Consider the following 16,691-nt stretch of genomic DNA (forward strand, 5'->3'; position numbering starts at 1 on the left):
TGGTGTAGTGGTAATGTCACTGGACTAGTAATCCAGAGACACAGGCACTGGGGACATGGCTTCAAATCCACCATGTTGCAAATTTGCAATTTGTAAAAACATTGAATTGAAAACTAATCTCAGTGATGGTGACCATGAAACTATCATAGACTGTTGTAAAAATCTCATCTGGTTCACTAATGCCCTTCAGTGGAGGAAATCTGCCATTCTTACCTGGTCTGGCCTACACATGGCTCTAGACCCATAGCAATGTGCATCTTAATTGCCCTAGCAAGTCACCAAGTTCAAGGGCAATTAGGGATGGACAACAACCACATCACATGAAAGTATAAAGAACACCAGTGTGACTTGAAACTATGGGCGGGATTTTCCGAGCTGCCTGCCACCGGGATCTTCCGGTCCCACTGCAAGTCAAGGGACTTCTGGCTGGGCCGCAGCCTCGCCCACAGCAGGGCCAGAACAGCCCAGCCTATATCTCTGTTCCGTCACTGATGCTGGGTCAAAAACCTGGAACTCCCTTCCGAACAACACTGCGGGCATACCTACACTACACAGACTTCAGCAGTTCAAGAAAGTGGCTTATCACCACCTTCTCAAGGGGCAATTGGGGATGGGCAACAAATGCTGGCCTACCCTGTGACACCCACATCTCATGAATGAATATAAAAAAAGCAAAAAGGGTCCAAAAACATAATAGCTGCCTGTTAGAGAAGGTAACACTCACAATCTTAGGATGGTTTTACAGCTGGCAATAAATTGTCATTTGAATTCCAAGGACAATTCCATTCCCTCGAGACCAGAGAGAACATCCACCACCATCTTTTTATATTATGACATGCATTTGAATTAAATAAAGTACCCATTGAACTAATTGCATAGATATAACAAGCATCCCTCCGTACAAAATTGAAGGAGCCACCATGTGAAAACATATCAACTATGAATGCAGATGATGTAAAGTCAGATATTTACAGTTGTGTTTAGATGCTCTTTCCCTCTGCACCTAGATTGCACTTTGAAAGAATTGAAGCTTCCAGCTGCATCTCTGAGAATGCTAGTTTAATATGATTTGATATTTCAATCATCGGTGAAATGGAAGACTTTGTGTATGACAAAACATGAACTTAGGTGGCAAAGATATCAACTAGCTTCCAGTAGTAGACCTGAAAATATCGCCTCAAATGACTGCTTAACCACATATCACTTAGTTTCATACAAATACCATTTAGGTCTCAGAAGTTCTGACTTTGGCTTTTTGTAGGATTCACTTTGCTTTTAACCTATTTCAGCTGTTTCTACCTTTGGCCTTCTGCAGTCCGGCTGCTTTACGGCTTAGCTCACGAACATCTCTCAATTTTAGCGCTCTCCTGCTGCTACTGTGACCACTGCCTTGGTCGGATCTCTCCTTGGGAAAATCATGATCCTGATACAGCGTGGGATTTTGCTGTGGGAGCTATTGTGCCTCGAATTTTCCTCCAGCGCTGGCTAGATGTGTGACCTTCATTCAGCAGGCCGGTCTTAATTACTGGTTTCGGGATGTGATGCAGCTCATCCCAAAGGAACCGAGGGACCAGGTATTCTTTTAAAATGCAGAGGGCGGGGAACACAAAATGCTGTGATTAGAAGAGTGACGGAGAAAAAATCCATGATAGTTTTTAAGAGGCAAGTGGATATAAAAATACAATGTGGTATAAGGAATAGAATTATTCTATCTGAAGATTAACATGGGTGCAAGAAGCCAAATGGCCTCCTTCTATGTGGTAAAATTCTACGGTGGTGTAATGTTTCTTGGGTGGTACTGTAAAGCAGGCGACAGCAAACCAGCAGTCCATTATGCACCTGCTTGATTTCCTGTCCTACTAAATACAGTTTTCTATTAGATACATGTAAATATATAAATAATTGCTTCACTGTACACCACACAGGACTGTACTGGGAATCTACTGAAACAAGCCATTATCTGCTTCAGAATGCAAATTCACGTTGAAGCAAATCAAGGCCCTCCCATAGAACATAAGCAATATTTACATGATTGAGAAAGTCCTGTGAATGCACTCGTAATCAGTGGCTCTGTTGGCAGTAACCCACTGAATTGCATAGAGTTAAGGGCAGATGTCAGTAACCTAGCAAGTATTTTTCTGACCACATCCCTGACCATATCCACTAGGGCAGAAACAAATCTGTCAGTCAGTTCTTCCACGGAATATGTGTTACATTCAATGTCCTCCAACGTATTTCCTATTTATACTTTAGGATTTAATGCAAGTTACAAATTTTACAAATCATATTTTCAAAATGTTGTAAAGGGTTTTTAAAAATCAATAAAAGTAAAGTGTGCCTCTTATAGATCAAAGGGCACAGTTTTCCAATTGCTCTTTTTAATAATCATCTATTGCCTACTGCACAAATTTCTCAAGCATGTGGGTGAAGGGAATTGAGCTTTAGAACTTCAAGAGTGATGGCATGCCATTAACTATATACAATGTAGTTTTATAAAGTTAAAAAGCACAGCAAATGAACATTGTGCTTCTCTTTGTACTCTTAATAAAATCCAGCAGATGGCGCTCATATACTGCTGTTTTGAAGAAATTGGAAGAAATCAAAAATAGCATACAGAAGCAAACAAATCTGTTTGATCTTCAATTTGTAACCTATGTCAGGCTTAAGTTGCCAAGTACATACTGTCTGCAGTTAACCTCACCCACTAGTGATATGTACCAGGGATCTGAATGCATGCTGCCCACCATTTGCAAACATTAACAGTTGCTGATGTTTTAAAATCAGTAGTTGGTTTAACAGCTAAGAGGAATACTCAAAGGTGAACATTATAATGGTCCATGTTGCTTATATATTTTAATGTCTCAAAAATAATATCTCTGAAAATTTAATAATCGTCTGTCAGAATTTGAAAAATCATGGCTCCGTCGTTATTAAAACTAATAGCTATTTATTTATCTGTATAATAAAATATCTTGTATCTGATGACAGTTGTGAATGTTATGTCCATATTTTCTGTAATCTTCATTCTATGCTGCCTCAATCGGTTAGTGTATAGTCTTATTCTCTGCTGTCTGATTGGTTGATATACTTATGTAAATTCTGTTTTCTACATTTACCTAGGTAAGTTCAATATTTTCTGTTTTCTAATTGGTTCCTTTTCACTATTGTTATCTTGCCAATCAAAACTTTCTTCCCAACAAAAACATTTCTGCTCAATCAGATTGCACTGATCACTCAAACAACAGCCTGTCCCCAACTTCTGCACCCCTTGTCAACTCCGACTATAGCCTTGACTCTAGGTGTACTGTCTCCCTTCCGTAGAGAGCACCAGATCTACCAATATATTCCATGTTCTCACCAACCTGGAGCCCAAACACTCCGGGTGAGATTTTGCCACACGTTCTTGGATCGTTGGTTGTTCCACTCTAGGTTCTACAGTTCCAGTTTAAGCTTTGACCTGCTCCTCCCCTCGCAGGTTAATTTTTAGGTGCCCTGAAGTTATCGGTAGTTAAAGATTAATGTTCTGGACAGTGCTCCAAGCAACCCAAGAGAAAATGCTTAGGGGTGTTAAAAAAATGTTTTATTCCAACTTTTGAACATTTTTCTTCATTGGTTGTACAAAAAAACTTGCAGATGGGGAAAAATGTCGTTTTGACTGGGGTGAGGGGGTGGTGGCAGGGCCCCATGTGAAACCTCTAAAAATACATCCAACCAGAATTGGCAAGTTTAAATTAACTGCATGGTCCTGACATTTATCATGAGAAGTCATTTATATTGGGCTATAATAACCATTATGGTTAACCATTTTCAGCACCATTGGAATCAATAAGAATGACACGGCTTATTTTGGACAATTCAATGGCAGTGGTAGTGATCTGCCCAAGGGTAGGTCCTCTGTTCATTACTCCATGCCTCACAGTCCACTTTCCTCATCAGTTGCTTTGTTGGAATCTCCCATTTTCAATTTCAATGAGCAATATGATTAGGGAAAAGAATACATGAAGTGGTTTTCCACTGTCTTGCTCATGTATACTTCAAGGAAAGACAAACCCTCTTCCTGAAAGATCCTCGACCTGGAAACAGCTGTTGTCTCGAGGTTCTGGCTCCTCCGCCGTCACCACTGAAAATTCACTGGTTTGGCCATTCGTCATGGCTCAAAACTCTGGAGCAACTCACAAAATGGCAGCTGTGACCCCCATCATCTGAAGTCTCAAATGACCTATCTACCTAGATAGGTTCTTCAATAAATTTGCACCTCGCTGGGTGCACAGCTGCCTCCTGCACGCACCCGCTGAACATAATATCTAAATATAAAAACAAAAAACTGCAGATGCTGGAAATCCAAAACAAAAACAGAATTACCTGGAAAAACTCAGCAGGTCTGGCAGCATCGGCGGAGAAGAAAAGAGTTGACGTTTCGAGTCCTCATGACCCTTCAACAGAACGAATATCTAAATGACACGCACTGTCCGCACCGTGTGTCATTTTACACGTCGGTGTGTCTGACCCGCCCCCGCACACAGACTGCAAAATTCTGGCGCATGTCTAACTTTTAAATGCTGTCATTGGGACAGATGACTCCAATTCCAGATCTGCATGTATCCAATCAGGAAAGGTATCATGAGATTAAAAGGACCTACTGTCAATGGACTGGAACCATGCCTAACATTTGCAGATGAAAAGTTGTGTAGCCATTAGAAATTAGCATGGAGCACAGCAAAACTTGTGCTGCTCCATCTGGCATGGAACGATACTCCTATTAGCATGTTAAATCTTTAATTTTAGTGGCATCTTCCATGGCTTTGTTGCTTTTCAGGAAACTAAGGCCAAGTTTCCAGAGGACAGGTTAAAGGCTGCTGAAGTGCAGAAACCCCTGACAGAAACAGAGAAATTAGAATTGCCGCCAATGGTCAGTCACTTTGTCACCTGATTTGACTGTCAAAGTTAATCAGTGAATGTTGCAGTGGCATTATGATTCAGTCCAGCTGTATTATTTTGAAATGTTTAGTTGAACGATCCTGCGCACTTAGACCATAAGACATAGGAGCAGAAATTAGGTCATTCGGCCCATCGAGTTTGCGCCGTCATTCAATCATGGCTGATAAGTTTCTCAACCCCATTCTCCCGCCTTCTCCCCGTAAACTTTGATCCCCTTACCAATCAAGAACATATCTATCTCGGTCTTAAATACACTCAATGACCTGGCCTCCACAACCTTCTGTGGCAATGAATTCCATAGATTCACCACTCTCTGGCTAAAGAGGTTTCTCCTCATCTCTGTTCTAAAAAGTCTTTCCTTTACTCTGAGGCTGTGTCCTTAGGTCCTAGTCTTTCCTACTAATGGAGACATCTTCCCCACGTCCACTCTATCCAGGCCTTTCAGTATTCTGTAAGTTTCAATCAGATCCCCCCTCATCCTTCTAAACTCCATCTAGTATAGACCCAGAGCCCTCAAACGTTCCTCGTTTGTTAAGCCTTTCATTCCTGGGATCATTCTCGTGAACCTCCTCTGGACCCTCTCCAGGGCCAGCACATCCTTCCTGAGATACGGGGCCCAAAATTGCTCACAATATTCTAAATGTGGTCCGACCTGAGCCTTATAAAGCCTCAGCAGCACATCCCTGCTTTTATACTCTAGTCCCCTCGAAACAAATGCCCCCTGCTTTTATATTCTAGTCCTCTCAAAATAAATGCCTACATTGCATTTGCCTTCCTAACTACTGACTCAACCTGCAAGTTAACCTTAAGAGAATCCTGGACTAGGACTCCCAAGTCCATTTGCACTCCAGATTTCTGAATTCTCTCCCCATTTAGAAAATAGTCTATGCCTCTATTCTTCCTACCAAAGTGCATGACCTCACACTTGCCCACGTTGTATTCCATCTGCCACTTCTTTGCCCATTCTCCTAACCTGTCCAAATCCTTCTGCAGCCTCCCCACCTCCTCAATACTACCTGTCCCTCCATCTATCTTTGTATCATCTGCAAACTTAGCCAGGATGCCCTCAGTTCCTTCATCTAGATCATTAATGTATAAAGTGAAAATTTGTGGTCCCAACACTGACCCCTGCGGAACTCAACTCGTCACCGGCCGCCATCCTGAGAAGGACCCCCTTATCCCCACTCTCTGCCTCCTGCCAGACAGCCAATCTTCTATCCATGCTAGTACCTTGCTTCTAACACCATGGGCTCTTATCTTACTGAGCAGCCTCCTGTGCGGCACCTTGTCAAAGGCCTTCTGGAAGTCCAAGTAGATAACATCCATTAGCTCTCCTTTGTCTAACCTACTCGTTACCTCCTCAAAGAGTTCTAACAGATTTGTCAGGCATGACCTCCCCTTGATGAAACCATGCTGACTTTGCCCGATTTTACCATGCACTTCCAAGTATTCTGAATTCTCATCCTTAATAATGGACTCTAAAATCTTACCAACGACCAAGATCAGGCTAATCGGCCTGTAGTTTCCCATCTTTTGCCTCACTCCCTTCTTAAACAGGGGGGTTACATTAGCGATTTTCCAGTCCTCTGGGACCCTCCCTGACTCCAGCGATTCCTGAAAGATCACCATTAACACCTCCACTATCTCTTCAGCTATCTCCTTCAGAACCCTGGGGTGTAATCCATCTGGTCCAGGTGATTTATCCACCTTCAGCCCTTTCAGTTTTCCTAGCACCTTCTCCTTGGTAATGGCCACCATACTCACCTCTGCCCCCCGATTCTCTTGAACTTTGGGGATGTCACTCGTGTCTTCCACTGTGAAGACTGATGCAAAGTACCTATTCAGTTCCTTCACCATTTCTTTGTTCCCCACTACTACTTCTCCAGCGTCATTTTCCAATGGCCCAATGTCCACTTTTGCCTCTCTCTTACCCTTTATATATCTAAAAAACTCTTGCAATCTTCTTTTATATTACTGGCTAGTTTACCCTCATATTTAATCTTCTTCCTCCTTATTTCTTTTTAGTTGTCCTCTGTAGGCTTCCCAATCCCCTGGTTTCCCACTGCTCCCACCAGATTAGACTGCTTCTGAACATCGGTAAACGTGCCATTTCCTACTGACTATAACCAAAATCAACAAAGCATTCTCGGAGAATGCCATCAAATTATTGCAATGATGCTTTTTTGGGCATGGATTTTCTGATGTCAGGTGTTGGCCTGATGTGAAGTTATTGCTCTACAGCGTCGAACTCAGGACAATTTAAAGTATTTATATCATCAAATCATTCCAAAGCTCATTAAGCTGTCTCTTAACTTTGCACCATTTGTATTAAATTTAGGAGGTTGTATTGTACATGACTTCATTATTGATAGATAACTTCAACTTCCTGCTATCATATATCATTGAATAAAGTCTGTTAAATATAAACCTCCCTGTGTACATTAATAAATGTTTAAATTTATTTATTTTCAATAATATGTTACTTGATATTTTAATCTTTATGAACTGCTTCTTTCTTATTTTTGACAAACTTCTTATCCAATCCATGCTCCATGCTGGATATCCATGGCTTTTAGCTTATTGAAAAGCTTCCCACATGGAACACATCCAAAATGTTTTTGGAATTTCAAACAAGTGATATTATCAGGATTCCTGACGTCTATTGTATCTGTAGTTCTCTCAAAGAAGTTGAAGAGGTTTGCTGTTTGAAATTCCTGCTGGTCGTTTCTTCATCATTGTTATAGAGTGCTCCTCCAGGGAATCCTTCAATAATTACCATTATTTTATCTGTTATTGGAGTTAGGCCATAGGGCCTTTTGTTGCCTAGATCAGAATTGTTGCCCCTTTAAAAAGTAGTAATAGGTTTGTCCAATTGTAACCCTACACAATTTCACCAGAGTTCAGTGATTCCCTTGTGACAATAGCCAGTGGTTAAAGTGACTTCCTCCTAACTCTGAAATCCAATTTGTGACTTGGTCTTCCTGATGGATTTAAGAGTACCGTAGGCAACTCAGAGGTATAGCATGTTGATTCTGTGAGACAAGAGTTCCTCAGCACAATTTTCCAGTGAATTAATTTTTGCTCTCCACCAGGCACTGGGGAGAAAGCTGACAGGAGTTAAGGAAGAGCCACTGAAAGACAGAATGGAAATCAGATGTTATGTTAACCCACCTCATTTTACATATTTTCCCACAGCTGATTCAGATGTAGCCCTGGACACAAGCTGAAAGCAAGCTGCATGCACAATTCCTCACCAGAAAATGGTACGTGATAAGAGGAAACTGACTAAGGGAGTTTATTATGGAAAAGGAAAATAGTGAAGCTGCCCCTCGAATTCATCTAAAAATACAGATCATCCTTTCAGCTCTACATATGCCAGAAAGACACATCACATAGTGGTACAGTTTCATGGTTACCCGGAAGACTAGCTTTCAATTCCAGATTTATTAATTTAAATTCTACCAGCTGCCATAGGAGGATTTGAACCCATCTCCCCAGAGCACCTGCCTCAGTTTCTAGTCTAATGACATTACCACTACACCACCCTTCTAAGCAGTCCTAAATTAGTTGATCCCAAATGATCATTAAACAGTACTTGGTTTATTGCCCTACATTTATTTTGCCAAACTCACTTATGGGAATATTAGCTCCACGGTGCTTGGTTTCCATTTGTAGAAACTAAGATGTTAATCTCTCTTTTTCTTTTATTTGAAAGTCAATAAATATAAATGGTTCTTATTTCAGTTTTCTACAAGGGCAAGTCCATTCAATAGCATATTGACCAGTTCTAGCCGATCAGGAGTTGCCTGCAATAAAGCTCATGCTCTTGCCCTCAAGTGGTTGATCAGCCAGTTAATGAATGTAGTGATGGCCAGACATGTAAATCAGTTTTAGAGGGCAGGAAGGGAGACACAGCACATGATTGGTGCAGGCAATTCACTCACAATAAGTTCTGGTTTTATTCAGGTGAAGGCACTGGGTGCAAAGTATTGTTCTTCATGCATGTAACCAACCTCTGAATTTTGAAGTCAGAAAGAGAAAACTGCAACTCAAGATTTGATAATTGTCCCCTTGTGTAAGCAAAACTGTTTAAAAGCCTCAGTGTTAATTGGAAGAGAGGTGATTAGTCCTAGTGAGGCCCAACTCCTGAGTGTGCTCTACTACCAACTTCAATACTCATCTACATTACAACTATGACTATACTTCAAATTGCCACATTGGCTGTAAAGGGATATCCTGAGTTTGTGAAATGTGTGATACAAACAACAACAACAACTTCCATTTATATAACCTCTTTAATGTACTAAAACTTTCAAAGGTGCTTCACAAAGTGTTATAAAGAAAACTCTGACACCACATTACATAAGGAGGTATTAGGGCAGATGATCAAAAACGTGGTCAAAGAGGTAGGTTTTATGAAGTGTCTTAAAGGAGGTAAGGGAGGTAGCGAGGAAGAGTTAGTTTAAGGAAGGAATTACAGAGATTAGGGCTTTGACTGCTGAGACATGGTGAACACTGGTTCAATGGAAATCAGGGATGCTGAAGAGATATTCTATAAGTGTATCAATGGGAAGAGGATAACCAGGGAAAGAGTAAGGCCCATAAGGGTCTAAGGGGGCAATCTATGGGTGGAGCCAGAGGACATCGCTAGAGTGTTGAATGAATACTTCACATCCGTCTTCACCCAAGAGAATGAGGATGAAGGTATCGATCTCAGGGAACGAGACTGCGAGGTTCTTAAGCAAATTGATATAGGGAATGACAAGGTATTGGAGGTGTTGGCAAGCTTAAAAGTGGACAGATCTCCAGGTCCAAACGATTAGTGTCCCAGACTGCTGAGAGAGGCAAGGGAGGAGATTGCAGGGGCTCTGACCCAAATTTTTTAATTCCTCTCTGGCCACAGGGGAGGTGCCATAGGACTGGAGAACAGCTAATGTGGTTCTGCTATTTAAGAAGGGTTATAGAGATAAGCCAGGGAACTACAGACCAGTGGTAGGAAAACTATTGGAGAAAATTCTGAAGGAGAGAATCTATCTCCACTTGGAGAGCCAAGGTTTGATCAGGGATAGTCAGCATGGCTTTGTCAGAGGGAGGTCATGCATAACAAATTTGATTGAATTTTTTGAGGTGACCAGGTGTATAGCTGAGGGTAGTGCCGTTGATGTAGTTTATATGCATTTCAGCAAAGCCTTTGACAAGGTCCCACATGGATAAAGAAGGCAAATGCACATGGGATACAGGGTAGTTTGATAAGTTGGATTCAAAATTGGCTTAGTTGTAGGAGACAGAGGGTGATGACAGGAGGATGCCTTGGTGACTGGAAGCCAGTGTCCAGTGGCGTACCACAGGGATCTGTGCTGGGTCCCATATTATTTGTCATTTAAATAAACAACATAGATGATTATGTGGGGGGTAGGATTAGTAAGTTTGCGGATGACACAAAGATTGGCCGGGTGGTTAATGGTGAGGTTGAGTGTTTTGGGCTACAGGAAGATATAGACGGGATGGTCAAATGGGCAGATAGTGGCAGATGGAATTTAACCCTGAAAAGTGTGAGGTGATACACTTTGGAAGGAGTAATTTGACAAGGAGGTATTCAATGAACGGCATGACACTAGGAAGTTCTGAGGAACAAAGGGATCTTGGCGTGTGTGTCCATAGATCTCTGAAGGCAGAGGGACATGTTAGTGGGGTGGTGAAAAAGGCATACAGGACACTTGCCTTTATCAATCAAGGCATAGATTACAAAAGTAGGAGGGTCATGTTGGAGTTGTATAGAACCTTGGTGAGGCCACAGCTGGAGTACTGTGTGCAGTTCTGGTGGCCACATTATAGGAAGGATGTGATTGCACTGCAGGGGGTGCAGAGGAGATTCACCAGAATGTTGCCTGGGATGAAACATTTAAGTTATGAAGAGAGGTTGGATAGACTTGGGTTGTTTTCGTTGGAGCAGTGAAGAATGAGGGGCAACCTAATCACGGTGTACAAGATTATGAGGGGCATGGACAGGAAGGGTGGATAGGGAGCAGCTGTTCCCCTTAGTTGAAGGGTCAGTCACAAGGGGACATAAGTTCAAAGTGAGGGGCAGGAGGTTTAGGGGGGATGTGAGGAAAAACCTTTTGACCGAGAGGGTGGTGATGGTCTGGAATTCACTGCCTGGGAGGGTGGTGAGGCAGGTTGCCTCACATCCTTTAAAAAGTACCTGGATGAGCACTTGGCATGTGACAACATTCAAGGCTATGGGCCAAGTGCTTGTAAATGGGATTAGGTAGGTAGGTCAGGTGTTTCCCATATGTCGGTGCAGACTCGATGGGCCGAAGAGCCTCTTCTGCACTGTGTGATTCTGTGTAGGGGCCAAAATCAGAGGAGTGCAGTTACCTTTAAAGGAGTGCAGTAACCTCCAGCAGTACCTTTAAGCACCACCAGTTTGGCCTTTGAGCACCTAAGAAATGGATTGCTGTGTGCACGGCAGGTCCTGTGGTCACCCACAATGGAACTTCCCAAAGGAGGCTCGAGCATAGGACTTAGGAGCAGGAGTAGGCCATTTGGCCCTTCAAACCTGCTCTGTCCTTCAATATCATGGATGAACTAGTTGGTCTCAATTTCACATTTTTGTCTGCCCCCCCGCCAACAAACGCCCACCCCCCCCAACCAATAATCCTCAACTCCCTTGTCTATCAAAAATCTGAATTTATTCAAGACAGAGTTAAACAACAACCTTGAATAGCATATGCAAAGGGCCTAACGCCTGCTTCAGATGCAACACTCTGGTTTGCAAAGGAGACCTAACTAATATGGAGGTGAGTACCTCCAGCACAGAATGAAGGCACACAGGCCAAACTAGACTCTTAGGTGCCTGTTTTATGCCTGCAAAACCAAATGCAGCATGATGTATCTTTTTAGGCCATTGGTTTCTGCCTGCTTTCTCAGTTCGCCCACATGCATACATACAGCATTCAAATGTCCGAGTCATTTGGCCAAATAATCTTGACGTGAAATTAAAAACAAAAAATACTGGAAGCAGGCCATCATTACTCAAACAAAAAAAAAACAACAGGTTAATGCTTTGGGTCAGAAATGAAAGACAATTTTTAAGATAAACCTGCAACAATAGGCCTAATGTCGATGATGGAGAAACTTGAGGAAATGACCCTGGTCAAAATTAATGAGAATTTGGAAAAGAATGGACTATTAACTTCAAAGTCAGCACTGATTTGTTAAAAACATCATGTTTGACTGACTTGATTGGTTGATGGGGTAGTGCAGTTGATGTTGTGTATGTGGACTTTTAAAACGTCTTTTGCAAAGTACCACATGATAGACCTGTTAGCAAAATTGAAAGGGAGTGGTAGTGTGGATACAAAATTGGCTAAGGGAGAGAAAGTAGAGGAGAATAATGATGAATGGGGGTCTGCTACCTTGCTTGGTTAGATGGCTGGTGCGTGGTTCAGAATAATGGCAGCAGCACAGGTTTGATTTCCGTTTTGGCTGAGGTAGTGTTTGGACCTGCCTCCTTGCCCTGCCCCTGTTAGTGGAAGGCAATGGCAAACTGCAACTGATAAAACTGCCAAGAAAATGGCTCAGGATGAAGCACCAGCAGACAATAAGCCAAGGATCTGCCTTCGGCCAAAGCACATATGACTGATGGGTGGTAACTTTTCAGACTGGAGGGAAGTAAACAGTGGTGTCCCAGGATAGATATTAGTACCGCTACTATTTTTGATACATATTGATGACCTGGGCTTGGCCATACATAGCATAACTTCAAAGTTTACAGCTGGCACAGAACTCAGAAATATAGTCAAACGGGGGAGGATAGTTACAGACTTCAGGGGGACAAACAGCTAAGATGATTGTAGAAATTTAATGCAACAAGTGTGAAGTGATACATTAGTAGGAAAAATGAGGAGAGGCAATATAAATTATATGGTACAATTGTAATGGTGGTGCCAGAACAGAGACCTCCAGATACGTACACAAATTTTTGAAGGAGCTGCACAAATCAGGAAGACTGTTAGACATGTATATGAGATCTTTGGCTTTATGAGGCATACAGTACAAAAGCATGGAAGTTATGCTGAACCAATATGAAACGCTTGTTAGGTCTCAGTTGGAAAACTGTTGTTTTGTTCTGGGCACCACACTTTATAAAGGTTATCAAGGCATTAGAGTGGATCTGGAAGAGATGTATTAGAATGGCACCCTAGTTGAGGGTTTATCCTCTCCCTCCTCTATCCATTATTGTACATTCACTCTAGCCTCAGGCTGCTGAAGAAAGGAAACATTGTCTGAAAGCAGCTAATAAACTTTAAAATATATTATGTTTTCTAAAAATACATATTAAAAGAATACACAACAGAACCTTTATGATAAGCAGAACAAAGAAGCACATCCACCATATTGTGTATACCACTCATCTCCCTTTAATGATGACACTTTATTAACCTGACCAGTCTCATACTCACTCAGAACTTCTTGGGTTTTGATTATCATGAACTAGCAATTTTATAAACACTGACATATTAAAAGTTTGAAACAATGCACAAAAATATAGGTTCTCCTCATACACAACCTCAATGCTGGCAGCTGCCAAAAGCCAGCAAATAGACTCCACTTTCCCTCTTCCATTAAAATAATGTAGCTTGGGTTTGGACATGTTGATATACTTTTCTAGAAAGGAGGAAAAAAATAAGCAACATGAATCAGTTCTGCGATCCACCTCACCACCCCAGCCTCCTCAACATAATAAGCTGGGTATAGTGGGGCATAAATCTGAATCTAACAGCAGCTCTGAAGTACAAGCTTTGTGTGCAAGTCTGGATATAGGTTGTCAGTAGATTACTTAACTGTTGGGGCATTGAAGTACACAACTTCCTGCAGCGGTTATTAGTTCACAATGTGTGGAAAGAACACATCTTTTCCTGGTACAAATGTAAACTGAATACTAATTAACTCTTCAATTGCAATTAATGACATTGCCTTTATATATGCTTTCTTTCTTTCTATTCACTCAAACAATCTTTTATTTTTTACTGGTTGTATGTTTATTTACAAATTTTAAAAAATGTCAAAAATGTATTTACATTTGGTGTACTCCACTTTTACTCTCTGATTTGAGGGGACAGGTGACCTTGTTGTTATTGAAAACAATGGGCAGAAAGCTGGGCTTGTTCCAAACCAATGAGTAATGAGGGAAAAACAGCAGCTCTAATGGAAAGGCTGGTCACCTGGTAAGGGTCTAAAATTTCCACATCAGCACTGAATGGTTTCTGTACAGAAGGAGGCCATTTGGCTTGCCATGACCGTGCCAGTTCACTGCAAGAGCAACTCAACTGGACCAACACCCAGCCCTTTTCCCATAGCCCTGCAAATTTTATCTCACATAATCATCCAATTCTCTTTTGAAAGTCACAATTGAATCTATCCCTATCACATTCTCAGGCAATGCATTCCAGATTCTAACTATTTGCTGCGTAAAGAGATTTTTTCCACAGGTCGTCTTTGGTTCTTTTGTCATTCGCCTTAAATCAATGTCCTCTGGCTCTTGACCAATGGGAACAGTTTCTCTCTATCTACTCTGGTCCATCCTCATGATTTTGAATACCTCTATTAAAGCTCTTCTCAACCTTCTCTTCTCCAAAAAGCTTCTCCAGCTGATCTACATAACTGAAAACACTCACCCCTTGGAACCATTCTCATATATCTTTTCTGCACCCTCTCCAAAGTCTTTCCATCCTTAAGGCTGGTGCCCAGAATTGGACACCATACTCCAGTTGAGGCTGAAGAAGTGTTTTATATAAGGCTCACCATAACTTCCTTGCTTTTGTATCTATGCCTTTATTTATGAAGGCCAGGAACCCGAATGCCTAAAAGTTACTTTCTCAATCTGCCCTGCCACCTACAATGATTCATGCACCTGTGCCCCCAAGTCACTTTGTTACTGCATCCCCTTTAGAATTGTGCTCTTTATTTTACATTGCCTCTCCTTGTTCACACTCCTCTGCATTAAATTCCAGCTGTCACGTGTCCACCCATACCACCAGCTTGTCTGTGTCTTCTTAAAGTCTATAACCTCCTCACAGTTCACTATACTTCCGAGTTTGGTGTCATCTGGAAATTTTGACTTGTGCCCTGTACATCCAAGTCTAGGTTATTAATACAGCTCAAGAAAAGCAATGGTCCTTGTACTGACCCTTGCGAACCCCACTGTATTCTTTCCTCCAGCCCAAAAAGCAACAATTCACCTTTACTTTCTGTTGGCTGTCACTCAGCCACTCTGTATCCATGATGCAATTGTCCTTTTGATCCCATGGACTTTGACTTTACTGACAAGCCTGTTACATGACACCCTTATCAAACATCTTTTGGAAGTTCATTCCCTCTCTCCATGTACACCCTTAAGCTGTGGGGTGACCACATCCCAAAATACAGAGAATGCCAGAACAGGGACACTATCACAGTTCCAACATATTAGTTATAATTTTGTACACCCCTCCCCACTGGGGGCCTTTAACTGCAAGGTGAGCCACCAGGTACAGATGTCAGATTTCCCCGGCAGCTCCTCACATTTCAGAATCAATGGACCAGAAGGACCTTTAAACACAGTCACAACCAGACCAAAAAGCAAAAATATAATACTGCAGGTGTTAGATGTCTGAAGTAAAAACAGAAAATGCCTTAACTACTGAACAGGTGTGGAAGCACTCTATTTCCGGCACTTTCTGTTCTTATTTCAGACCAAAAAGTACACTGAACGACACTTCAGAAATTCTTGCAAACCCGTAAAAGTTGTTTTAACACTGAAACAAAAAAAAACTCGGGAGGATATTAAACTTTAACATAACACAACTCTGCAACTGCAAAATCTCAAAGCAATTTCAGACAATGTATTTCGTTTAACATCTAAAGGAAAATATTCATTTTATAAAAGAAACCAAGGACATTTAAGCTGTATCATCACAATTACAGCACTCACCAACTCCAATGATGAACCCTATTGACAAAGAACTTGGATACAAATGTTACACAGTGCAAACTCTGCACAGCAGAAGGGCATTGATTCCACCAATAGTAGCGCAGTGCTTTGCATATCTCCAGGGCTGATGGGAATCAGTTAACTCAGCGTGCCACCATCACCAAGAAGAGTACTTAATCCTGTTCTTTTATATACCGAGCAGTATCGCATTCTTCTATGGGTGTGAGGGCGATCTGGCTGCGACATCTGTCACCCCATTGATCGCTAGGGTTGATTCGGCTGATCTGGCTGGCTAGGCGGGTGTCCCCCTTCCCTCACAGCTCCAAGTGCGTCCCTCCCGAAGCTCAGCGCTCGGTCGTAGAGGATGACCCCCTAGAAGAGGACCGCTCTGCCGGTCTAGGGTATATGACGTAGCTACACTCCCCTGCTAGGCTAAACCTCCAAGACCATTTGTAGGATGACGTAGGGAAGTCAAGCTCCAAGACTTCAGACACATCCAAGTCAGGCACTGCACGTGGCAGTTTGCCGTTCTTTTCACGTTTTAATGCATTGCAATTTTTCTTTTCTACCTTTCTGCCCTATCCCCATTAGATTGCATTAATACTGCATGCAGTACTTTTTTTTAAATTCCAGCATCACTTTGCTTTTAGTAAGGACAAATGAATCACAGCTATAAATAAAGCTATATAAATTATGCTATAAAGACAGAGGAATAAGTACATTCACGCTGCAAAAACACGCTTCAAAAATACCATGTTTTGCAATTGTTTCTAATTTT

General features: G+C 41.8%; 1 long non-coding RNA gene across 1 annotated transcript; it reads right to left on the reverse strand.

Moving 5' to 3' along the window:
• Positions 1-7,438: 7,438 nt before the first annotated feature.
• Positions 7,439-15,995, reverse strand: LOC121278329. The gene is made up of 3 exons (XR_005943114.1): positions 15,914-15,995; positions 13,511-13,608; positions 7,439-8,069 (listed from the first exon to the last, which is right to left on the reverse strand). It is a non-coding gene; the product is annotated as an uncharacterized LOC121278329 (long non-coding RNA).
• Positions 15,996-16,691: the final 696 nt, after the last annotated feature.

Source organism: Carcharodon carcharias, chromosome 5 (genome assembly GCF_017639515.1).
Source record: "Carcharodon carcharias isolate sCarCar2 chromosome 5, sCarCar2.pri, whole genome shotgun sequence".
Classification (NCBI taxonomy): domain Eukaryota; kingdom Metazoa; phylum Chordata; class Chondrichthyes; order Lamniformes; family Lamnidae; genus Carcharodon; species Carcharodon carcharias.